This window comes from Vipera ursinii (genome assembly GCF_947247035.1).
Source record: "Vipera ursinii genome assembly, chromosome: 1".
In the NCBI taxonomy this organism is placed as follows: Eukaryota; Metazoa; Chordata; class Lepidosauria; order Squamata; family Viperidae; genus Vipera; species Vipera ursinii.
Window position 1 is genome coordinate 272984417 of NC_139512.1, and position 26287 is coordinate 273010703.

At 41.2% G+C, this 26287-nt stretch overlaps 1 long non-coding RNA gene across 1 annotated transcript in view; it reads right to left on the reverse strand.

Annotated features, from left to right (window-relative positions):
- Positions 1-2920: 2920 nt before the first annotated feature.
- The window catches only part of LOC310631954, a 177230-nt gene continuing 153863 nt past the window's right edge, over positions 2921-26287 (reverse strand). Inside the window, exon 2 of the long non-coding RNA XR_014490746.1 lies at positions 2921-2961. This is a non-coding gene — a long non-coding RNA (uncharacterized lncRNA). The remainder of the gene's footprint in view (positions 2962-26287) is intronic.

A 26287-nucleotide genomic window follows, 5' to 3' on the forward strand; every position in this document is an offset into this window, starting at 1 on the left:
CAGGATGCCTAGAATCAGTTCTGATAATACCGCTCAGTGTCATGTGACAGAGAAATAGTACAGAACTTGTTTGTCATCTTTGTTTTATGTACTGATGTAGAGCTTTGGGGGTGAAGTATGATGCAACCCATCTAAGAAGGCATCTACTTTCTCGTAATAGTATTTCAAGCATCTACAAAGAAGATTCAGAGTTTGGCTCTATGCCAACCAATCCCATGAAAATGGAAGCTTGCTTAGTGTACTTGACAAGAATAAGAATATGAAAAGTGCATATTGTCATAAACCTTCTCAATCTGATTACGCAGAGTCTGATGGACGTTTGGTTGATTAATTGCTTTTGGACATCTACTTTCAGGCTGTAACATAGTACTTCTGGATACTCTAATTTGGCATAGCAGGACTGCTCACAATACATATGAACTGTGTTGCCATAAAAATATTAGTATATTGAATCAGCTGGAGAAATATGACTGTATAGAGCTCATTAGTTGATGGTAGGTTGGAATCTAAGATATATTAGTAAACTTGGATGATATAGGAAACAATTTTTGTTGCTTCCTCCATTGCTCCTTTCACATCTTCAACTCACTACTGGATTCTGAAATAGTATGTGATTGTGATTGGATACAAAGTCAGAGGAAGAATATGACACTTGGGACCATTGGGCAGAGGGCAAGAGAATGTAATATGAATGTCTGTGTACATATGAACAGGGTTCATTTGATAAATTATCACTTGCAATTTTTTGCCCATAAATGTGTTGATTCTGCTTGCCCATGAAAAAAGAGAACCGCTCAGGTGAGCAGCTGACAAATTGAAAGTTGTTTAGAAAGAGATAAATAAAAACTTGGTAAGATAGAATTTGGAAAAATTATCCAGAACCTGACTGAGGTTTTTGTTGATGAACTGCTTTCTGACATTTTCCTCTTCCAGGTTGTCTGGTGCTAGACTTAAAACTTCCTCATGGAATCAAAACTCTTTTCTTTCACCCTTGAAAGGAATTTGGCTCTAGAAACATCATATTTCAAGAAAAACAACCTTATAAATATCTTCTCTCCCATCCCATTGTATATAAAATAGTCTTAATACTTTGATCTCTGACCTCAATTCTCCAACCTATGTGTGAGTGTGCATTTCAACAACAGCTGTAGAAAGGATAAAATGGTGAGTATTAATGTATACAACTACTCACATTTCATAATTTTGAAAATGATCAGTGCATTAAGATGAATGCAACTTTTAAAATATGCAACAGAGGATACATACATATTTTGCTGTATCATACATAATTTCATTTAGATCTGACTTTCTGAACCCATTTTTGACAAGAATTTCTAATTCAGACTAGAGATGAAATAACAAAGAAAACACATATATTGCATACATATATAAAAATAAAAATAATGTCCACAGATAAACAATTTGGTAAATATTATTTTACAGTCAACATAATTTTTGTTTTTAATTATTTTCACATCCTGCTCCAAACTTGAAACAGATGCTAACATAGCTCTTGTTAGTTTATATGCTGGGTAGATGATTTTTTTAAAAAAAATATTTTAAATCCAATACATATTGGATTTAAGTGCATATAGCTATCTTTTTGACTTTTTATCGGGAATTCAGGTTTTGAATATTTATATGAACAATAGCATGCAGACCATAGACACTGAAAGGCAGATGATTAATTTTGAAAATCTATTCAAAAGTTAAGAAAGTGTCATTTAATTGCACAATTGCCTTCCTTGATTTTGAGGTTGAATTGTAAAGTAGTCAAAATACCCTTAGTTCTTTGGACTAAATTCTCTTCCTCACTAAATTCTTTAGATCAGACATGTCAAACACAAGGCCCAGGGGCCAGATCTGGCCCGTAAAGTGGTTTCATGTGGCCCGCAAAGCCATCCTGGAAAGAGTGAGGGAACGGCCCCCACTGCCTTGGCCCTGGCCCAGAGACCCTCCTTCTGCCAGAGACCCTCAGATCTGTCCCACTCCTGCCCAGGCCCCCATAGGCACCCTTGATGCGAATGATGTAGAGCTGGCCATGCTTACCCAGTAGGCCATATGCACTTTAGCCACGCCCACCCAGTAGGCCACACCCACCCAGGCCACACCCACCCAGCCCCCTGAGGGCAACCGCAATGCTGATGCGGCCCTCAATGAAATTGAGTTTGACATCCCTGCTTTAGATGAAGAGTCTATTGTGTTGATAACACTTCACTGAAATTAGTATTTGCTCTTGTACTTTCCTTTTTTGAAAACCAATATGTGGATGGAATGGAGAGCATTCCATGTCTCCCTCCAGTGCTGCCCTCTTCATTATATGTGCGAGAACATTCTCCTATTATTTTCCATCCAGCAGTTTCACTCGATCATAGAGATCTCTCTCTATGAAGTGATTTGCATAAATACTTGCCCTACGGCCTACAACTTAGTTTAACATAAATCAGATAAGAAAAATATCCTGCATACATAATTGTTTGGCTTATTTTTAACTTGCTGTAATGCTCTGCATGTAAGGTTAGTGATAACACCCAGAGATGCTTTACATTTATGTACTGGGAACAAAGCTCAGGTTGCTGTGTTGAATCGGAATAATGCTTCTCTGCTCGTCCTGCTGTTTTGTTTTAAGTTACTGTGACCGGCTTCTGCCTGCAAACAGCTACAGCCAAGAGCCAATGTTAATCTTTTCAGAGGGCATTTTCCCTCTGAGGGCATTTTATTTAGAAAATGATTGTTAATCTGCAATATTTCCCAATCCAAAATCTTAATTTTTTTCTTTAGCCTTGCTTAGTTTGTTGAGTCTGCATACTTTCAAAGTCTTACCACCTGTTACAGAGCATTGCCTATCTCAGGGCCTAAAGTACTAGAGAATCTTGTAATTTTGTTGTTGTTGTTGTTGTTGATGATGATGATTTATTTATTTATTTTTTATTTTAATTCCATTTATATCCCGCCCTTCTCCTAAGACTCAGGGCGGCTTACAAGCTTAGCAGTAGCCTTCATTCTATGTATATGCCTGCTAATTAGGGCTTTCACACACACCCCAAGCGGCATTATTACAAAGTCAGCTTAATTGCCCCCAACAATCTGGGTCCTCATTTTACCTACCTCGGAAGGATGGAAGGCTGAGTCAACCTTGAGCCTGGTGGGATGCGAACCTGCACTAATTGCAGGCAGCTGGTGTTACTTAAGGAGGCATTAGCCCACTGCTCCACCAAGGCTCATGATGATAATGATGATGATTACTTTTGACTCTCTGGACCCTTTTCTTGCTAAGATTTCAGAAGTAGTCTTCCTTTGCCTTCTTCCTAAGGGTGAGAGTGAGTGATTGGCTCAGGATCACCCAGCTGACTTTGTGCCTAAGGCAGGACTAGAACTCACGGGCTCCCTGTTCCTAGCTCAGTGCCTTACCCACTACCCCAAACTGGCTATGTATTAAATGTATTATAAATAGGCTGAATAATAAGGCACCCCGAATTTGCAAAGATTATGGTTTGCATATTTTGACAAGTTACTCCAGTCATAGCTCACACTGTATGCACTCACCCAATTTGGGGCAATTTCCCTCTCTTAATCGGCTGAAAATAAGGCTTTTGAATGAAAGGTTTCTCAACATTTAGCGAGTTCTAAGTTAACAAAAAAGTATAAGGAAATTAAAGTATGTTTTAAAATGCAGTATTTTGTTTTTATGAGCCCTGAATGACCTAATTGTTAAGAGCCACAAAGAAGAGATAATTGGTTATAAGAAAAACTTACAATCTTTTTTAGGTGAAGTTAAACATTTGTGGCAAAACCCAGTAATTTATTAATAAAAGTAGTCTTATGTTTGATAAACCTTTAGGAAATATTTATTGATATTAGAAAGCTAACACTCATAAAAAGAATCTGAACAGATATTTACAGGAAATACAAGAACGTTTAAGTCGCTACTTTCTTTGTCTTTCTTTACTAGCAGCCAAACAATGTGCAAACAAAACTCCTCTGTTTCTGTAATCAAGAAATTCTCGATATCCTATGAACTTTTGCATACTGTACATTATTCATTATACCATTAATGCCCTTTTTTACTATCTGGATGGATAGGAATAGTTTTACTTGTCAATCAGGGTTTGGATGGTATGTTTTATGTTCTCTAATCTCAGCAGTGCTGTTTCTAGTGGACTGTTTTGCTTTTTTAGTTTGTTCTTTTTCTCTTTGGAAAGCCTGGCTAAACAAAACTAGGCAATTGCCTGGTTCTGGTCTTCTCTGATTTAAATGCCTAAATGCAGTGCTTTTTTTGTAAAAGAAAAAGGTGCCGGAACTCACACATGTCATACAACCCGCCTTGCCTACCCTTCAAGGTTCCATCCAAAAAAGGTGCCGGAACTCCGTTCTGGGCGTTCTGTGAGGAAAAAAGCCCTGCCTAAATGGAATTCAGATAAACCCATGTGAAACTGAGCCTATTTAGGACTACTGGTAAATCTAGTTTCCTTGGGCATAGTTGATTGGGTAAACTGAGGTCTTTTTAGCATTCTTACACTATTTCCCACTGACCAAGGTAAGGGGTATTGTAGGAACAAGACCACCCTGGGTTATCTGGTCTATGTAGATTTGGCCTTATTCTGCTAATGTCAGGGAAAGAACCTGGATTATATTGCAAAATAGCCTTCAGTTTAGCCCATCACTTGAATTCATTTAGTTTTCTGTCCAGGTAAGCACTGCCTGTGGAGAAATTTGCAGAAAGAAACTTCCCGCTGCTTTGTTAATTTCCATTCCCCACAACATTCATTCCTCATTATGGCTCTCCTGAGCAATTTCTGACTAGGAGACCTATTACTCGGCTTTCTGCCATAGCATTTCAGACTGAAACATTAAAACTGGTTTAATGATATAGTACTTTCTATTTTGAGAAAAATGCTGATAATAATAATTTTAAAAAAATCTTCTCAATGCCCTTTCCCCCCAAATGACTGGATAAATTCTAAATATGCCTCTGATGATTTTCCTCCCTGTTGAAAGAACTTTAAAAGACTTTTTAAAAAAACCTCATCCTGTCTGTTATACGATTGCCTATTTCTGTCCAGCCAACCACAATCTTTTTGGACAGGTACCCTATAGCAAGATCTTCAAACGACATTAAAATAGTTTTCTATAAAACAAAGCTTTCAAAAATGGAAAAAAACCCCTGAGCAATGTTGTGCTCTCCTTTTGGTCCAAATTGTTCTAGTTTTCGACACCATCCACATTTGAATAATGGATTGTTAAAGGGAAAAAAGTCTCTGCCCTATCTCAACAGTGTGGTATGACTGAATACAAAATTTGGGATCATATAATCTGATAGTACCGTAAATATGGTTTTTGTCTGGTACGCTGCCTGAACTTCAGCGTTGGAAAAGACAAAAAGAAAGCATATTGCAGTAGGATCAAGAGAGACTTACCTCTTCAAGGGGGGGAAAAATCTCCTATTTTCCCTAACATATGGAACAGTGGCAAAAATGCTTCTTTGGGTCTCACGTATCCCTATTCCCTGTCTTGTACAATAGCATTCTCCCTAAAATCCATACAGTCCAGACTCCGCTGCTCTTTAGCAAAGCTATGAAGACCTAGAATTTCCAGCAGGCCTTGGTTCAGGTGCTTTTGAACCCTGCCTGTTGAGTATTATATGGGATTGCTTGTTTCCAAATAAACGATATTGCATTTTTATTGTTGCTGGGTCTTCTTCTTCTTCTTCTTCTTCTTCTTCTTCTTCTTCTTCTTCTTCTTCTTCTTCTTCTTCTTCTTCTTCTTCTTCTCCTTCTCCTCCTCCTCCTCCTCCTCCGCCTCCTTCTCCTCCTCCTCCTCCTCCTCCTCCTCCTCCTCCTCCTCCTCCTCCTCCTCCTCCTCCTTCTTCTTGTTTTAATTGTTTCTTACCATCTCTGCTGCCTGGAGTTGCTTTAGCCATTGAAGCAGGTAAGAAGGAAGTAATAAACGGATTGATTAAATGCATAAATACATTTGCTCTGCCCACTGAAATTAGTGTTGAAAAAAAAAGGATGAATGCTACCCCTTCTCTTCTGATCGACAAGCCTGATTAGCAAACAGAGTGGTGGTTTCATCCATGGATTAGGTTCCCTGGCCAATTATTACTATACTGTCTAGTTAAAAAAACATTACTCAGAATTGGAGTGGGAAATTGAATATCATTCAGTGGGATTCACTATCCCAATGCATCAATATCAAGGTCAGGACTTGAAATGGATGAATGAATGAATAACGTTCATTTCTTCCATGTGGGAGGATTGAGAGAATGAAATTCCCTGTTATCCTTGGCAACATTTCCCTCTTCTTCAAAGGTCCAGTTAGAGCAGCCTTTGTTGATGATGTTGGCAGAAGAGTCTTTGAAGAGGCTCTCGTGGGCTGAGTGGGCAAGTCTCCTACATCTCTTTCAGCCATTGGAAGTTTCACACTTTTACATTGAATTACACCTGTTGCAGCATTCTTTATCTTTGTTGCTTAGGAAGCTAGCATCTTTCCACCTTTGTTAGTGGGTTGCTAAGTACTTGCCTGTTATTGAATGGAAATGTCATATTTTAAGAAGCATTTGATTGTTCTCCTTTAGCAATAATCAATGAGGCCATACATATGTTCATATACTTGATTTAAGAATGGGATAAAATGCACCATTAAATCCATTCTGCTAAAGATACAATAAAGATACAATGCCTTTTGGATGTGAGGTTCTGCAACTGCAGCAGGAGAACGGGGGTTACATATTTGTCATTCTGAGAGAACTAGTAGGCACAGAATGTGTTTATTCGTGATTGATGGTTACAGAATCATGTTATCTGTAAGTATTTCCATTTTGGCAATTTTCCAGAAAAGTAATAGCTAAGCTGTTATCATCTGCCACTCATTAGCTGTCTGTTAGAATTTTGTCTTCAGCATCTGTATAAAGCATTGAAACATAATATTGTATGTTCTTTATGAATGTTTATTAATTTTGTGAGATGTATTCCATAGCATATTAATTAATATTTTCTTTTGCATATTAACAAACTCTTTGCCTTTTAGCAGCATGAGGAAATGAATTTCATATCTGACTTGCTTATCTTTCCTGTTTTGAAATCACTTTGCTTCATCAATATTCATATATTTAGCTTTCTCATCTTGCTTACAAATCATTATTTGTTAGCCTGAGATTTTACTATTCCTCCAGGAACTCAAGGTAATGTACACAATTAGTGTATGCAATACTGAGTGAGACTGGGTTAGAGAAAGTGACTGGCCCAAACCCACCCAGTGAGTTTCCATGGCTAAAGCTGGACCTAAAATTGGGTCTTCCAAGTTCATCTTGGAGGGTTAAATACAGAGTTACAACCATTTGTTTGTTTGAACTTACAATGCCACTGGAAAAAGTGACTTATGACTGTTTTCACATTTATGACCGTTGCAGCATCTCCATGGTCATGTGATCAAAATTTGGATGCTTGGCTACTGGCATGTATTTGTGATGGCTGCAATATCCCAGAGACATGCAATCATCTTTTATGACAGTCCAACAAGCAAAGTCAATGGAGAAGCCATATTCACTGGACAATTGCGTTATTAACCTAACAGCTGGAGTGTTTCACTTAACAACTGTGGCAAGAAAGATCATAAAATGGTGCAAAATTCACTTAACTATGTTGTCTGTTTTCCCATACTGGTGGGAAAGTTCTGCTGGGAAACAAGACTTTTATGTTTGATAAGTTATAATCTGCTACTTGATTTGTACAAAAACAAAGTGGTAGTTAATGTAGCTCTCCTAGAGGCAGTTTCAGGTGTCATTGATGAATTTGACTAGTAAGCACATAGTCATATTTTGCGCCAGCTGGAAGTCTCAGATGGTTGTCAAGGGAAGAACAGAACCACATTAAGTAAATCAGAGTAATCCAACTGGTCTAGTTGAAGTTGGCAAATATCCTCCTACTATGGTCTCTCTTGTCACCTCAACTTTCCAAAGATTGACTAGGCACTGGACAAAGCCATCCCCTAAATTTGCTGCAAAATCCCCAACCATCAATCCTCCCTGTTGCAATTTCTTACACATTTCAGCATTTGGATGGAGAAGCTATGAATACCATCTCCATTCAGCACATGATCAGTGGTTATGGATGATAAAAGTTAGAGTGCAACAATATGTACTTTTATCTATGATTACTATTTTAATTGGTTTTAATTCATTTTGTAGTAAATTTTAATAGTAAGTTTTATTGTATGCTGCCCAGAATCACTTTATATGAGATGGATGGCCATATAAATTTGACAAATAAATAAATACTATTCAGAAGGCAAGGTTTTCCTATCTCCAAATGAAGTCCTAAGAGCTCATTATGAAAGTAGTGTTAAGTGGTACTATTAAACTATTTTATGGTGTCCACCCTCTGAAACATCATTTCCCTCAGAGATTATTAGATCCTCATATATTTGGTAAATGCAAGACAGCAAAGATATCTAATACTGCTGTCTCCTATTTTCCACACAACAACAACCCTATGAGGTGGATTAGGCTGAGAGAGTGACTGACTCGAAGTCACCCAGCAGGCTTTCATGCCTAGGGAAGCTTAGAACTCACAGTCTCCTGGTTTATAGGCCAGCACCTTAGCTATTACACTAAACTGGCTCTCCATACGTTTGCCATAAGGGCTTTGAGCTCTATTACTGAGGCCTGTTTGTGTTTGAGCCCATATAATGATAGTATGGATTGGTTTTATCTGGGATGCTATATTTGTTATTTATTGTTTTGTTATGATGTTGCTTTTATTTTTTGTTAGCTGGTCAGACTCACGTGTTTGAGATGGGCAGCCATGTAAATTGTATAAATAAATGAATTTCCAACTTTTTATTTTTCTATGAATCTTCCAGAACAGTCGCAGAGCAGCCATTAGAATTTCACTTAAATCTATCTGTAGAGAATATCAATTTATTCTGGCTTGTAAAATCAATAACCAACTGGGTTCATTGGTTGGGTATTATGGTAGATGGCTGAATAAGCCACAATGGCTGACACTGCATGTAAACCATGGTTTATTAACTGTATTGAGTCCATTCATTCTTGCTTAATTGTCAGCTGTGACAGATAAACAACAATACCTGAGTTCACATATAACAAGTTAACCATGGCTAAGGATTACATATGAATCAGCCGGTCTATAGGATCAGTTGGAATCTCTTCAAGAGAAACTACGAGGAAAACTGGAAAAGAAGAAGGCTGGGCTAGGTAACCTCAGAGGATTGCTAGGATTACTGACATTGATTAAGAGAGGAAGTAGAGTCTGTGACAAAGAAAGATCATGGATCCCATCAAGGAACCATTCATAAAACCATTTGAAAGAAGAAAAGGAAAAACAGAAAGGGAAGTCTCTTGCAGCTGGAAATGCAAGTCTTTGGATCCTCATCCCAATCCTGATAGAAATGATCCTCTAATTCAGCCCTGGAAAAACTGATGTTCAGAAAAGAAAATATCATCAACCCAAGTTAATAGATCAAAGGAGGGCATGGGTTTAAGAGTACATTTCACTTTATGTCCTGGATGGTCATTCATTGAGGCAGACAGGTTGCACCAGTTAGGGGCTAGCCTTTGGCCTACTTACATGTTTGTACTAGGGCCCATCAGTTTGCATGGCATCTTTGCCATGCCTCTGATGAATGCAATAAATGACAGGACAGGTCTAAGGTTAACAGAAGGACATTTGTTTAAAATTTAGTCTCACCCAGTAGAAGCAACTGGGAGTCAACATCTTAAGAACTTCTGCCTTTTAATCCCTACAACTGTGAAAGGGCCCTTCATAAATAAAGACAAAAGATTCATGGTTTAACTTTCTTCCTTAAAGCTGAAGACTTTGGAGAAGTAAAGTAAAACTTCTTTTAACCTTGCTCAGATTTTTCAACTAATGCTGTATTTGCAGTGGCCTTCCAGCTAATGTATAAATTAAATGGCTGACTAGATGCCAGTGTAATATTATAGTTTCCAAGCTAGACAATACTTCTTTTGTAGGACTCTTTTCAACAGTGCCTTGTTGCTGTCTCATTCGTTACACATATGGAATCAGCAGTTGTTTGAGGGATGGTGGGTCTTTCTTCCCTGCTTCATGAGGGAATAACTCAGCAGAAATCACTTTGCTTCTTTTATATTTCCTTCAGTGAACAATACAAACATAGCAAGTGTAAAAAAAGAAACCCCAAACTGCTGAGCGTGGAAAAATAGAAAATGCACAATGACTGATTATGTAACAGGGAAGGAAAATTCTTTATCCCATAATAAAAGATAACACATCAATTTGCACTGAGTTATACTAATTTTAGGTTAGAGTTTGGCCTTTTGCTCTCCTGTTTTCAGAATTCAAGGGACAGATCTGAGGGTCATCAATACATAATGCTTTCAGTCAGAAGAGATATTCTGCTTTTCTTTAATAATAAACATTGCCACTTACTTTCACATCATGGAAACTTTTCAAGAAGAGATCCAACCTAGGATTAAGGAGAAATTTCCTGACAAGAACAATTAATTATTGTTGTGTATTGGGTTCTGAAGAGTAGGAATGATGCCAGGCAGATGAGTACAGTCAAACAGCTCTTTATTTGGTGACCATAACTGTACTACTGGCTAGGGTTACCTGTACCCTTTATATAGGTATGCCAGGTATGCAGTCAGCCAATCAGATTGAACCTCTACTTCCCGCCAAACCATTTCCCGCCAGAACAGTTACAGTTCAACGCCTCCTAGTGGTGACTGTTATACAAGTGTTTCTTTAACCCTAATACATAACACCCATTAATTAATTAATTAATTAATTAATTAATTAATTAATTCACCTTCAGAAGTTGTGGACATTCCATTACTGGAGTTTTTTTTAAAAGAAGAGATTGTGCAGCCATTTGTCCAGAATGGTATAGGGTCTCCTGCTTGAGGAAGGATTGGGCCAGAAGACCTCCAAGGCCCCTTCCAATTCTGTCAGTTTGTATTCTGTATTTTTACATAGATTGCTCCAGTTACACAACTGTGGTTACCCTCTTAACTTTTTTGACCCCTATTTGCCAACAGCCCTGGAATGAGTCCAAGGAGGTGGTTGTACTCTGAGCTTTGGCAGTGGTTGGGCAGTACAATTCAGATGAAAGCTGGAGGCTAGTTCAAAGTTCTTGAGCTACATTATCACCTGCTAAGCTGCATTACTTCTTTAAGCAGGGTGTGAAAATGAGTTTCAGAGCTCCCTCCAAGGTCTCCTGGCCTCAGTCACTTTTAGAGAAAGTAGCCTTGATATGCAGACTTTTGAATGAATGAATGAATGAATGAATGAATGAATGAATGAATGAACCTTTTATTGACAAAGTACAACCATGTATACATTGAGATTGGCTGAGCCTCCCTTCGTGCCCCCACCCCCAACTTACAGTGACACAAACCCTCCATCTTATTACACCATGTGAGCTAATTGCACAACACACCGGCCTGGCAAGTCAATCATGCATAAAGTTTATAAAATTATATCCCGTTCAAAAGCCTAACAGCCCACGGATAAAAGCTGTTCTTCAGCCTGTTGGTATGGCTGTCTATACTCCTATATCTCCTACCCGATGGTAGGAGAATAGAGATACCGTCCAGGGTGTGAGTCATCCCTGAGAATTTTCCTCACTCTTCCAAGGCAGCGAGCCCTGGCGATGTCATCCAGTGGTGTCAGGGGACAGCCCACAATGTCTTGTGCTGTGCTCACCACCCTCTGTAATACTTTCCTATCCGCGGCTGTCAGACCAGCATACCAAACCACAATACCATATGAGAGGACGCTCTATATAGTAGACCGGTAAATGTCTGACAGAGACATGCAGCTTGAAAGTGACCCTCTTGTTTTGCTGGTTTCTCAAAAAAACACAAACATGTATTGTATAGTCACTCATCTTGTCTTCCACTTGTATCTTCATTGTCCATTTTTCCCTTTTTCACTCTCAGAATTCTTGTTAATGAAGGAAGCCTGAAAAGCTCTCCAAAAGGGCTAGGCCAGTGATGGCAAACCTTTTAGAGATCGAGTGCCCAAACTGCAACCCAAAACCCACTTATGTATCGCAAAGTGCCACGGCTGCATCAGCATTATGGTGCCCTCGGGGGGGGGGGGGCAGGGGGACACCTCTGAGTGCCACTTCTGGCATGTAAAAACTGGGGGTACAAAAATGGGCCACCATACTGCAAGGCGCAAAAATGGCCACCATCGCACCACGGGGTGCAGATACAAGGCACTGCACCATGCAAGAATGGGGCAGGGCTAGTGAGTATCACGCAGGCATTAGCTCCGTCCCATTTGCAGCATGTGGGTGCTCGCAGCCCTGTGCGCTTATGCACACATGTAAAATGCTTCCCCCTCCCTTTTCTTCTAATCCGCCAATCGACAATGGTTGGTGACCTCTGCTCTACCACCTCTACTCAAGCTTGCTAATCGGCCGCTTCGCCTGCTTTGTGCTGGGTGGGGCTCCTGCTCCGGGTGGCAGTGGCAGCCTGATGGACCTGCTGCTGGCAGCAATAGCATGCATGCCAACAGAGAGGGCTCTGAGTGCCGCCTCTGGCATGTGTGCCATAGGTTCGCCACCACTGGGCTAGGCAAATCTCTTGAAAGAGGATTTCAGAATGCAGTGGAGCACTTCTAGGAAATATTACTAAAGCATCTGTGTCTTTGCTTGCAAAGAGGATCTTCAGAGGCTGCTCTTGGCTGTGTCTGTGGCCTGGCTTCATGTTTTTCTCAGTGAAATAATGACAGAAGCAGCTGCATGCCTTGAAAAGATGTGACTACTTTAATGATCTTAAAGTCAGCTCTGTGCTTCCACAGTCCCTTAAATACCTCTGCTGAAGGATTTGCACAGTCCTATTGTACAGTATTTTTTGTGGATGTTTTACTGAAATTCTTAGGAACCATCCATCTGATGTTAATACCAAAGGTAAAGAGACATAATCTATTGTGCAAACGGGTTCTTCTAGACACATTTTTATCAGAGTTTGCATAGTTCCTTTTCCTTTCCCCAACTATCTGGGTCCTCATTTTACCGACCTTGGAAATATGGAAGGCTGAGTCAACCTTGAGCTGGTGAGACTCGAATTGCTAAACTGACTGCCGGCTGTCAGAAGTTTGGCATTTCGAGTCTCACCGGCTCAAGGTTGACTCAGCCTTCCATCCTTCCAAGGTCGGTAAAATGAGAACCCAGATTGTTGGGGGCAATATGCGACTCTGTAAACTGCTTACAGAGGGCTGTAAAGCACCATGAAGTGGTATTCAAGTCTAAGTGCTATTGCTATTGCTCTCATTATCATGTTATCATTCTCATTATTAACGAGAATCTGTATAACTGCCAAAAATCTTTTTTTTAATCTTACAAATTTTGCTCATATCACAAAATCAGTTAGATGATAAATATTTTTTAGAAAGCTAGTTTATGGTTATGACAGCAATATTTGTTAATAATGGACCTTCTTTTACAAAGATAATGCACATGCGATAATTGCAGGAGAAGATCTGTTGACTGTGCCAGAAAAGCAAATGATTCAGCCAAATATTCTTTTATTTTTTTAAAAAAAAATATATTTCAAGCTGTTCAAATATAAATTAAATTTCTCTAACATCTGGTATAGGCATAATGGACCAATGTCTGAAACTAGTAATTCCCAAGTGATGTGAAGCTGAGAATGAAGAGCTCTCAGATTTTTAAACATTTTCCCTCCAAATAGCATTGTGGCAAACATTGCTCATTAACACTGCTATGTAGGAATTAATAGTATGTTTTTTAGAAACTGCTTTTAAGATACTTGTTTGTATATTTGTATGTACTTATGTGTACACATATATGTACACATAATAAAGGTAAAGGTAAAGGTTCCCCCGCACATGCGTTCTAGTCGTTTCCGACTCTAGGGGCCGGTGCTCATCTCCGTTTCAAAGCCGAAGAGCCAGCGCTTGCCCGAGGACGTCTCCGTGGTCATGTGGCTGGCATGACTAGACACCAAAGGCGCACAAAACACTGTTACCTTCCCACCGTAGTGGTCCCTATTTTTCTACTTGCATTTTTATGTGCTTTCGAACTGCTAGGTTGGCAGAAGCTGGGACGAGTAACAGGTGCTCACTCTGTTACGCGGCACTCGGGATTCGACCCGCCAAACTGCCGACCTTCCGATCGACAAGCTCATCGTCCTAACCCACTGAGCCACCGCGTCCCTTCTGTACACATAATATAGACCTTTAATTTAGATTAGGAAATTTGATAAATTTCCTCTCTCTTATGTACTGTATTTCAATTTCACCTTTGAAAGAACTACTTAGTGACTGTTCTCTAAACTGTTAATGAGTTCCAAGATCTCACATCTTTGAGCAATGTCAGGTTTGGGGAAGAGATCCCAAAGGTTAAGACATGATGTGACATGTGACATGACAAAAAACATTTATCTGTGCCCAGAATCAATTTGAGGAAGGTGAGGAATTAGATACACCCTAGTATGAGCCCCAAATTCTTCTTTCTTGTTAACAGGTGCCATCTTACCATGGAAAACAGATTTTTTTAAAAAAAGCAAACAGAAGTCAAATAGTTGAACGTTGACAGCTGGAATTGTTATGGCTATGGATGGTCCCAATTGCATGTCAGTGTCCAGACAGACAGACGCATCATATGAACACTCAACCCTATTTTGACCTACTCTTTTTGTTTCTATAGGTCACTGCCAAGCCACAATTAATAAATGTTTTGTTTAAGTCTTCAACCATCTCAGTTCCTGTGATGATGATAATAATGATGAGGATGAAAATTCTTTCCTGAAATTTAAAAGTGGTACCCTAAAATCTAGAAGTCTTGATATTGCATATAAAATATAGACAACTTTGAGATGATTTTGGCAAAGCTCTTTATTGAATAATTTTGTATATTTAGATAACAGCTTGACTTTGATCACTTGACTTCACCTCACTGTAGCATTTGCAACAAATAAACCTCTATTAGCATGAGAATTCCCTGAAAACTGAACAGAATGAGGCCAAAAGAAAGATTGATTTTTAAAAAAGGACGAAGTAAAGGTAGTGATTGCAGAAAAAAAAATACCCTCCCCAAATCCCTTTTATGCATTCCTATTGGAAAGACAGGCATTGGACTGGAACATTCATAAGTGCTCCATTCTAAGGCCCCCTCCTCCTTGGTCAGCTGCCCTATGCTTTCCAAAGCACCTAGTGTATGTGAGCAAATGGGTTCCCTGCTGGTAAAGGGATTGGAAAGAACTTCAGGAGTCATACTTTATACGGTTTCTCTGTCTTGCTGTAAAAAGATTGAAAGGAAGCACATAAAACGAAGGAAAATGTGGGTCTGCCTCTAAAATGACAACTCAAGTATTTCCCTCCCTCAAAAAACCTATTTATGCTATTGATGTAGTTATTACAATTGTTTACCACCATTCAGTGCAGATACTTTCAAGATGCCTTGCAGATATAAACCATAATGCATGGCAGAAGCAGCAGGACACACCAAAGATAAAAAGTCTGGCCAAAGATTGGGGAATACAGTATTGCCTGATGCCTCTGGAGGGCACCAAGTCAGGGATGGTTGCTGAACTAGGCAATACGGAGGAGGAAGTTGGGAGACTTGGGTACCAGAACGCCATTTCTGATGACACCCCATCTCTCAAAGTGCTCAACTGGAACAAGCAAGTGATTCAAGTCCCAAGAAGATGAAATAGAGCTTTTCTTGTTTAGAGCTGTTTTTTATTCTGTGAAACTGGCATGCTAGGATTATGCAAAGCTACGATGAGATTCGCCTTTGGCGAATGGGTGGGGTGGGGTGGGGAGATTAAGAAGTATTTGGAAGGAAAAAGAACAGAAGCAAAACCGCAGAGGTCAGGCTAATATGCCCAATGACGTGGGCTATTTGGCTCAAGTCAAGTGTGAAATAGGAGCTCTGAAGGAGGCAGATGGAGGACAAGGAAAAAAATGTCCACTTTTGCCCTGAATAGTAAAAACCAGGACAGATCAGTCTGTGTACGTTCAAGAACAATATCGAACCGGAGACCTTGTTGCAAAAAGAGTAACACAGGGAGGGAATAAAATCTATACCTTGTAATCTGTGATTCCCACCATTGTTAATTGTGAAATCACAGATTATCACAGATTCCATATGTCTTCCTTACAGTTGCTAAGGGCCAAAATATAACAATGTTTAGATGCACCTAGGAAAAATGTGAAGTATGAGAGAATGTGAGTTCGTGTCTGTGTGTGTATATGTGTTTGTGTGTGAGAGAAGCTTTGTGATGATACAAATGGAGAAGCAAGGGTTGTTGTGTTTTATTTCAAGAAGCATTTTGGTTAGGATTTATTTATGTTTTAATTAGCCCTTTCATAAAACAGCAGGACATAAGCTCAGTAATAAAGATGTCAATTGTCTATTCATAAATCTTGCACCATGATTATATCCCAGCCATATTCCACAAAATAACAGTGGTTAACTGATGGGACTGGTACTGTGATTGGAGAGCCAGTTTGGTGTAGTGGTTAAGATGTGGACCTAAAAACCAGGAGACTTTTCAACCTGGGAGGTTGGGTTGAAAAGTACTTGGAGGTACAATAACAGACTCATTCCGTCGTTGGTTGTATGTCTGCTGATTTGTATGGAAACATGTCTTCTTAACAAGGGAGGATAAATCTAATAACATTACTCAAATAAAATTCAGAAGGCCTTCATTTAGTTCCATTTGTCAATGAGCCCAACCCTTATTTTATTAACTATGTTCTAAATCTAATGCATAGAGGTAAGTCCTAGAATTTTCTCTCACACGTCAATTATTTAATGCAATTTAAATTGCATCGAGAACCATCTCTTAGCATTTGAAGCCTCTTATCCTAATTTTAAGGGAAAGGAGAAGGAACTCCCAAATCATCTCTGCATCAGTAATTTTAAGAATACTCAGTCACTGCTAAGCCTTTGTATGATCGGTTCCACATATTTTATTATTTTATGAGTAATAAAATAATAAAATATTTTATACTGCCCTGCATGAGAGTTCAGTCTAGGCTTTAAATACAGTAAAGCTGTTTTGATGGTTGCTAAAAGCAGATGTCCTGTTCCCAGGATGGGCACTAAGCAAGAAAGTCAGGAATTATAACTCATAGATACAAGAATTTCTACCTTTATTTATTTATTTATTCGGTTTATATACCGCCCTACTCCCGAAGGACTCAGGGCGGTTTACAAGGCAAAATTTAAAACCAATACAATATAAAATTAAAATAAAATAAAATTAAGTCTAGCCCCAAAAAATTAAAATCACAATTTAAAAACATTAAAACCCCTCAGTCCAGACCTGATAGCTGAAAGAGCCAGGTTTTTAGGTCCCGGCGAAATGGACGAAGGTCGGGGGCAGTCCGGACTTCCGTTGGCAGTTGATTCCATAGGGCAGGCGTGCCCACAGAGAACACCCTCCCCCTGGGGATCGCCCATCGGCAATCCTTGACCAACGGTACCCTGAGGAGGCCCTCCCTGTGGGAGCACACAGGACAATGGGAAATTGACGCTGGCAGCAGGTGCTCCCTCAGATAATCTGGGCCCATGCCATTTAGGGCTTTATAGGTCATCACCAGCACCTTGAATCTCACCTGGAGGGCAACTGGAAGCCAATGCAGCTCGCGGAGAAGAGGTGTTACATGGGAGTATCGGGAGACTCCCATCACAACTTGCGCGGCTGCATTCTGCACCAGCTGAAGCCTCTGAGTGGTCCTCAGGGGCAGCCCCATGTAGAGAGCATTGCAGTAGTCTAGCTGGGAGGTCACGAGCGCATGGGTGACTGTGCGTAGGGCATCTCGGTCCAGATAGGGCCGTAACTGGCGCACCAGGCGAACCTGGGCAAAAGCCCCCCTGGCCACAGCTCCTATATGATCTTCCAAACTGAGCCGTGAATCCAGGAGGACGCCCAAGTTGCGGGCCCTATCAATGGGGGGTAACACCTCACCCCCCATAGTTAACGATGGAAAAGATTGGTTAGTCTGAGATGCTGATATGCACAGCCACTCAGTCTTGGCAGGATTGAGATGAAGCCTGTTTCTCCCCATCCAAACCTGGACCGCCTCCAGGCAACGGGACATCACATCGAGGGCATCACTGGTTTGGTTCGGGGTGGAAAGAAAAAGCTGGGTATCATCAGCATACTGATGATACCCCACCCTGAAACCACGAATGAGCTCACCCAGCGGCTTCATATAGATGTTGAACAAGAGGGGAGAGAGGACCAATCCCTGAGGAACTCCACAAACGAGAGGCCTCGGGGCGGACCTCTGCCCTCCCGTCAACACCGACTGAGAGCAGCCCAGGAGGTAGGAGGAGAACCACTGTAAAACAGTGCCACCCACTCCCAACCCCCTGTGATGCCACAGTAGGATACCATGATTGATGGTATCAAAAGCCGCTGAGAGGTCTAATAGGACTAGGACAGAGGAACAACCCCTGTCCCGAGCCCGGCAGAGATCATTCACCAGCGCAACGAATGCCATCTCGGTGCTGTACCCGGGCCTGAAACCCGATTGGTACGGGTCCAGATAATCAGTTTCCTCCAGGAACAGAGGGAGCTGAAGTGCCAGCACCCTCTCAACCACCTTCGCAAGAAAGCGAAGGTTGGAGACCGGACGATAGTTGTTCAAAATAGCTGGGTCAAGGGCAGGCTTCTTGAGGAGGGGCCTCACCACCTCCTCCTTCAAGGCAGCAGGGAAGGTACCCTCCCTCAAAGAAGCAATTATTACTGCCTGGAACCAGCCTCGTGTCTCCTCCCGGGCTGCATATACCAGCCAGGAGGGGCACGGGTCCAATAAACACGTGGCGGAACTCAGTCTCCTCATGATCCTGTCCACCTCATCTGGGGTCACAGGATCGAATTCACTCCAGGTAACATTCTCTAAACTGCTCGATTCCTCCCCGTCAGTCTCTGCCCAGTCAGAATCCAAACCGGCTCGAATCTGAGCGATTTTGTCTGTCAGATGATAGCTAAACTCCTCGGCCTGCCCCTGCAAGGGCTCCTCCCTCACCTCCTGATTAAGGAGGGAGCGAGTCACCCTAAACAGGGCGGCCGGGCGATTATCTGCGGACGCGATGAGGGCAGCGAAGTAATTAGACTTCGCTGTCCTCATCGCCGCGAGATAAGACCTCGTAAAGGTTCTTAACCGCAATTGGTCAGACTCAGACCGGCTGGATCTCCAACAGCTCTCTAGACCTCGTCTCCGATGCTTCATTTCCCGGAGCTCCACAGAAAACCATGGAGCCCACCGGGATCTGCGCCGGGTCAGAGGTCGTAAGGGTACAACACGGTCGAGCGCCTTGGTGGCAGCCCTTTCCCAGGCATCCACCAAGGTGTTGGCTGGGCTGTGAGCGAGGGGGATAGGTATAGACCCAAGCGCCGTCTGGAAACGTTCTGGATCCATTAGGCGCCTGGGGTGGAACCACCTGGTTGGTTCCGCAGCTCAGCAGCGGGGGGTGACATAGCGGAAGACCAACCGCAGGAGGTGATGATCGGACCATGACAGGGGGACAATAGTTGGCGAGCTCCCTCCCAGGTCATCAAACCACTGCCCAGATAAGAAAACTAGGTTGAGAGTGTGTCCTCCCCTATGAGTCGGACCCTGAATTACTTGGGTCAGGTCCATGGCTGTCATGGAGGCCATGAACTCCCAGGCCAACTCAGACGACCCTCCCAGAGAAGGCAGGTTAAAGTCGCCCAGAACTATAAGTCTGAGAAACTCAACCGTCAACCCTGAGAGGGCATCGAGAAGCTCGGGCAGGGCCGTTGCTACACAGCTGGGCACCAGGTATGTTAGCAACAAGCCCAACTGAGCCCCAGGGCTACACCTCAGGAGGAGGGATTCACTCCCACCTATCTGTATAATAGTGGTCTCCCATGGACATAAGGTCTCCCGTATAACTACCGCCACCCCACCGCCCCTGCCCTGAGCCCGCGGCCGATGTAACACACAGAAACCTGGAGGGCAAAGCTCAGTCAGAGGGACACCTCCCTCTGAGCCCAACCAGGTTTCTGTAATGCATGCCAGATCCGCGTGTTCCTCCTCGATCAAATCACGGATGAGGGGAGCCTTGTTCACAACGGATCTGGCATTAAAGTACACCAGCCTGAGCTCAGGGGCCTGATCCCTCTCACCCCCGGATAAACAGGTACCAACCAGAGGGTCGGAGGACGCCACCGCTTGAAGACAGTGGGGGCGCGATCCCAGGTGTTGATATGGCCCTCCGTGTAACCGCCTGCTGCTGTTCCCAATATTCCTTTATGAATAGCTTTTTCCCATATGTTGAATACAACAAGTATTTGCATGGCAAATTTAATTTAGACCTAGAGCATTTATCAGTTTTTTAAAATACTTTTTTATTTTGTATTTCTTATATTAATCCAGTGTTAATACTTTTCATTTACAGCATATAGTGTGCATATTTTGATTCTATTTTCTTGAACTTCCCTTTCCTTTCTGTAATCTTCTGTATATGGTTCTAAGTTAGAAAAAGATATACAGATTGGGAAATTTTAAAAATCATTGGTAGCGATTGTAAACCCAGATGATGTCCTATTTTATATTTGCCATCAACTTCAGTAGGTAAAAAGTTAAACAAAAATAAAATAATATAAACAAAATAAAATTGTTACAGTGCACTCAATAAGCTTTATTGCCTAATTCCTGTACTACAAAAATAGTGCAATGCAGAGCAAGAATATATAAATGTAGTAGTAGTAGTAGTAGTAGTAGTAGTAGTAGTAATAGCAATAATGGCAAGGATTCCTATGTGTGAGTTAACTACAGCTAGATTCACAGGCTAAGACAGATGGAAACTTAATAATTCAAGTCCTAATCAGTCTAAGAATGATTAAAGTAGCATCTAAGAATATAGGCCAGGGGTGTCAAACTCAATTTCATTGAGGGCCACATCAGCATTGCGGTTGCCCTCAGGGGGCCGGGTGGGTATGGCCTGGGTGGGCGTGGCCTACTGGGTGGGCATGGCTAAAGTGCTTAAGGCCTACTGGGTGGGCGTGGCCAGCTCTACATCGTTCGCATCAAGGGTGCCTATGGCGGCCTGGGCAGGAGTGGGACAGATCTGAGGGTCTCTGGGCCAGGGCCAAGGCAGTGGGGGCCGTTCCCTCACTGTTTCCAGGATGGCTTCGTGGGCCGCATGAAACCACTTCACGGGCCGGATCTGGCCCCTGGGCCTTGTGTTTGACATGTCTGATATAGGCAGTTCCAAGTAGGGTGTTTTTTTTAATATAAAATCAGATGTTCAGATCTGATCAATTCAGTATCTCCAGATATTGAGGAAGTCCTTTAGGTATCACTCCAAGGGTTCCAATCACAACTGATAGAACAATGGATTTCTTTTTCTACAAGTGTTCAACTTTGATCTTTTAAAAAAAAGTTTTTCCTGAATCCTAGCATCATCTGGAATAGCAATATTAAGAAACCAAACTTTCTTCTTTTCAATAACTGTTATATCAGGTATGTTATGAACAAGATGCCTGTCAGGTTGGATTTTAAGATCTAAGAATAGAGAAACAGGAGCCCAGTTCACATGTTGCTATGAGCTAAAATGTGATTTTACTTTGTTTCTTTGTTTTTTTTCCTTTCTGGCAAAGTGTGCTGTGCAAACATAAGCCTTTTAATGTGTAAATGGCCAGGATGGGCCAATATAGCAATTGTATTCTTGAGATGCACTGTTATGGCATCTGGTGGAGCCATAAAATATTTTTTAAAATGTGTTGCAGTTTTTGTTATATGTCTGGTTAAAGAAATCATGGACTAGTACAATGTGCAAAGTATTTAAATTGCCTAAACAAATAAATGTGATTTGGACACCAAAAGACAGAGCAGGTTCCTTTGAAAAGGAAACAAAATGGATTTGTCTGTAAAATTTCTGGATGATGTTTCAATTTGAACAGAAAGATCAACCCAGTTCCTTCCTCACAAGGCTTTCTTATTTATCTGCTACATCTCACAACTTCCCAGTTGGAGGTTGTGCAGAAAAAAATGACAGCTTGCTTTTTCGAACTGCATCATGATGAAATCTTCCTAAGAGCTACAGCAAGAGAGATCCAGTTGGCAACTCACTAGATTGTTCCTGGTTTTTGTGTAACTGCAAAATCCCTATCACTAGAAGACAAAGAAAATGTAATTGTGACTGAAGCCACTTCTCAGATGATAACTGGAAAAACTTTAGCTAGGGAAGAATTTAACAATATGGAATAAGTGCTGCATCCTTTCAAACCATCATACCATCTCCTGTTAACAGAATTTATTTTGTGCATTGTTCATGCTTTTCTTTTTAGGAGGATTCACACGATATTACAAAACACATGTCTCTGGAGGCATAAAGGGGGAAAAAAGCCCACTGTAATTAGGCATCCTAATTTGTTTGATAGAAGTGATGACGATTCTGCAACACCTTGTCTAATGTCATCCATTACTCCCCAAGCAGGCTATTGAGTTTCTCTTTATTATCTTGGTCTTTGTTTTAAAGAATAACCTTGACCCAGATAGAAGGCCTTGAGTTGTGCAAAACAGCTTTAGCCCATTATTGTGAGAACAGATGTCAGCCTTCCACAGACCAAAGGGGTAAAAAACACACAGAATAAGTGTCATTGAGAATAGACCTTTCTGCTTTTGCATGTAGGCATTATGTTCTTTTAAAACTAGCCATAGGAGTCAATGTTTAATATATATGATAGGCTTTCTATTGTAAATTGAGGTTCTTGATCAGAAATGATTCAGTTTAGAGATTGGCTTCCCTAAGCAAAAAAAAAAATCATAGTTTTAAATAGTAATACTCTTGTACTACAGCAAACTATACTTTCAGAATTTTTTAAAAAAACATAATAGTAACTGGTTATTACACGGACTTTTTAAAAATTATTTATTAAAAAAATCAGTTCTGTATTAATATTATTAAAATTATATGGATTGTTTTTTTCTTTTCTTTTTCTTAATTTTATAGTTTGTTTTCATTACCATTACATACAGTATGTATGCTTACATATTTGTATCTGATTGTTTATTTTTATTCTTGTTTGTTAAACTCTGTATAAGCTATTCAAACAATGTATTAAAAAAATTGTGGGAAGTCAGCCCCCCAGAGAAGGAAATATTAAAAGGGCAGAAAAATATATTTCCTCAAAAGGATCTTAAAGGGGCAGGAAAGCATGCCCAGTTTTTCTTGATAGCCCCAGGTCTCCCTTCCACAAACAGAAACCAGTTCTGTACAAATGCAAATGTAAATCCAGGAAGGTTGCAGGCCCTCAACTGGGAGATTAAGAAGACAAAGACACCTAAAATCTACATACTCCAGCCCCAGGAAAGCAGGACATGACCTGTAGACATAATAGGATTAACCCATCACCATCAGAATACCAGAAAGGCACACTCAGACTCAGATCAAAAGTTCATGACACAGGAAATAGTCTCAAACAGGAACAGGAAGCAGCTCCAAACAAAAGGCTCCAGAGGGTATAAAAACCCACTCCCTACATGTGTTCAGTCCTTCTTTTCTGCCAGCCATCTTCCTGTCTGGTTCTTCTTTTCAATTAACTACAACCTTCTTCCTAAAGCAGTCGCCATGTTTGTTCCCAGCTTGGACTGAACCATAGTGAAGACTTTTCTTCCAACAAAATAAAGGTGAATTTTCTTGAATGCCTACTTTAAACCTGCAACCCACCCCTTCCTTCCTCACTCACTTACAGAACATCATCAACTACCATGAAAAGTTGGAGAAAGGAAAATCTGTTCCAGTCCAATACCAAAATCACTAGTGGGAGACTTGGGATTTTCTGAAACAAAAGGACATTATATGTTTTATTCAGCTCCACCTTCAAGCCTGGACCTCCCCCTCCAAAATAGTGAAGTAAATATCTATGTATCTTTTAAAGTGTATTTGGATTTTGTGTACAGAGAAACCTCCCTATTATTCTTTCCCTTCGATAGCATCTTTTGTGTTGCACTTTTTGTCACTGTTTTATTCTGATCTTCTTCTTCACAATAGATCTTCATAAAGACAAGAAAAATCAGCAGTCCTGTTTTGCTTACTAATTTGTAGAGTGGATTGAACTCCAGACAATGATACATACAGTTATTAATAGACTAAAGGTAAAGGTTCCCCGCACATGCGTGCTAGTCATTTCCGACTCTAGGGGCTGGTGCTCATCTCCGTTTCAAAGCCAAAGAGCCAGTGCTTGTCTGAGGACATCTCCATGGTCATGTGGTCGGCATGACTAGATGCCAAAGGCGCATGGAACGCTGTTACCTTCCCACCGGACTGGTCCCTATTTTTCTACTTGCATTTTTACGTGCTTTCGAACTGCTAGGTTGGCAGAAGCTGGGACGAGTAACAGGCGCTCACTTTGTTACACAGCACTCGGGATTTGACCCACCAAACTGCCGACCTTCTGATCGACAAGCTCAGCATCCTAACCCACTGAGCCACCCCGTCCCTTTTATTAATAGAGTAGATGTAGGCAAACACATTATAAATTAAACTACAAAATATAGATGTATTATTTGTGAAGAGGGAAATGGCTGATCTTTGGCTAGAGAGCCAACCTTGTGACAAGTAGGTTAGAAGGCTGCAAGTATAAATGCCTCCTCTGAGTCTTCACACCACAGGCATGGGATAATGTTTGGTAGTTACTGCTGCCACCGTATAAGGGGCATTGCCCCAAATTTAGTATGTGCAAGATAACAGGGGTTTCAGGTCAAAAAGGAAATACTGAAATAATTTCTATAGTGTAACTTTTGACTTCATAGTATATAGGCATGTGATTAGAGGATTCATCCCTTCTTCCCAGCCTTGGGAATTAAACCAATCTCATAGGATACTAACAAAATGAAAGTTCTTTTTAACAGGAATGATGAAGAATAAAAATTCTTTCTGACTTTAAATCAGATGCAAACATTTAATGTTGAAGGAGAAAAATGATAGACCTGTCCAAGTTGGGATGATTCTTCTGACAATTTAAGTAAAACAAATAAAGAAAATACCGTATTTTCCGGCGTATAAGACGACTGGGCGTATAAGATGACCCCCGACTTTTGAGAAGATTTTCAAGATTTTTCGTCTTATACAACAGAAAATACTTACATGCCAGTTGCCAAGTGTCCGACACAAGCCCAATTCAGCCCCGTCTGATGCAGATGGTGCAAAGCCTCCCTTTTGAAGCCCAAAGGGGCTTTTCCTTCCACCCACCCTTTGGAATAAACGCAAGAGCTGTGTTCACACGACACGCTCTTCCAGGCCAGACTCTGCAAACGGCACGCCAGAAGCCGCAACCACCGTGGGAACTCTGAGTCTCCGCCTTTCGGCAGCCTGCACAGCCAAGCACGATCCAGCTTTGAGAGTACATTTGCAGACGGAGCAGCCGTTGCGTCTGGAGCCAAGCCCCGCCCAGGAGGCAGTCAGCTAGGCGGGCCCGGAAGACACGTTGGAGAGCCGGGCTTGGGGCAGCCATGCCGAGGCCGGCTGGTGAGGGCTGCTGCTTGGTCTGCGGGCAAGAGGGGCACCAGGCCGCCAAGTACCGCTGTCCAGACTGCCGGGAGAGATAGCGGGTAGCAGGGCATGCTCTGCTTATGCTCAGATGCCGCTTGGGTGAGGGTGAGGGGCTTCCTGCCGCTCCCAGGGTCTGGCGTTTGCAAGGGGGAGGGGAAGGGGTTTAGAGGCTCTTGGGGGTGGGAAGGGAAAGTCACGTTGGAGGGGGGACTGGACTAAGGAGTCTTGAAGTTGCTTTGCAAGAACGGCGGTGCTCGATTTATTTATGTACTATTTTCCGTTGTATAAGACGACTGGGCATATAAGATGACCCCCCAACTTTTGAGAAGATTTTCATGGGTTAAAAAGTCATCTTATATGCCGGAAAATATGGTACAATGTTCTGGGCAGACTATATAAGGGGATTCTGATGTATTATAAATAAATAAGTTTTGACCAAAAATGTCTGCAAAGGAATACTGGAGAAGTGTTTAAATAATTATTACAGGAAGATTCCATAGAAATAAGATTACTTCATGAATAAATCTGAGGTTTGACTGGCAAATTGAAATTACGTATAATTTCTTGATTTATACAGGAAAACAAATATGTAGACTTTGACGTGATACAGAGACATAAATTAAAAATATTGCTCAGTTTCCTCGATTATGACATATAATCTATTTTATTTTGTTAAAACAAAGGCTTCTACTTCCTTTTATCTGGATTTTATTTTTTCCTGAGCTTTTAAACTTTTTTCAGAGACTATGGGGAAATTGCGAACCATAATCTT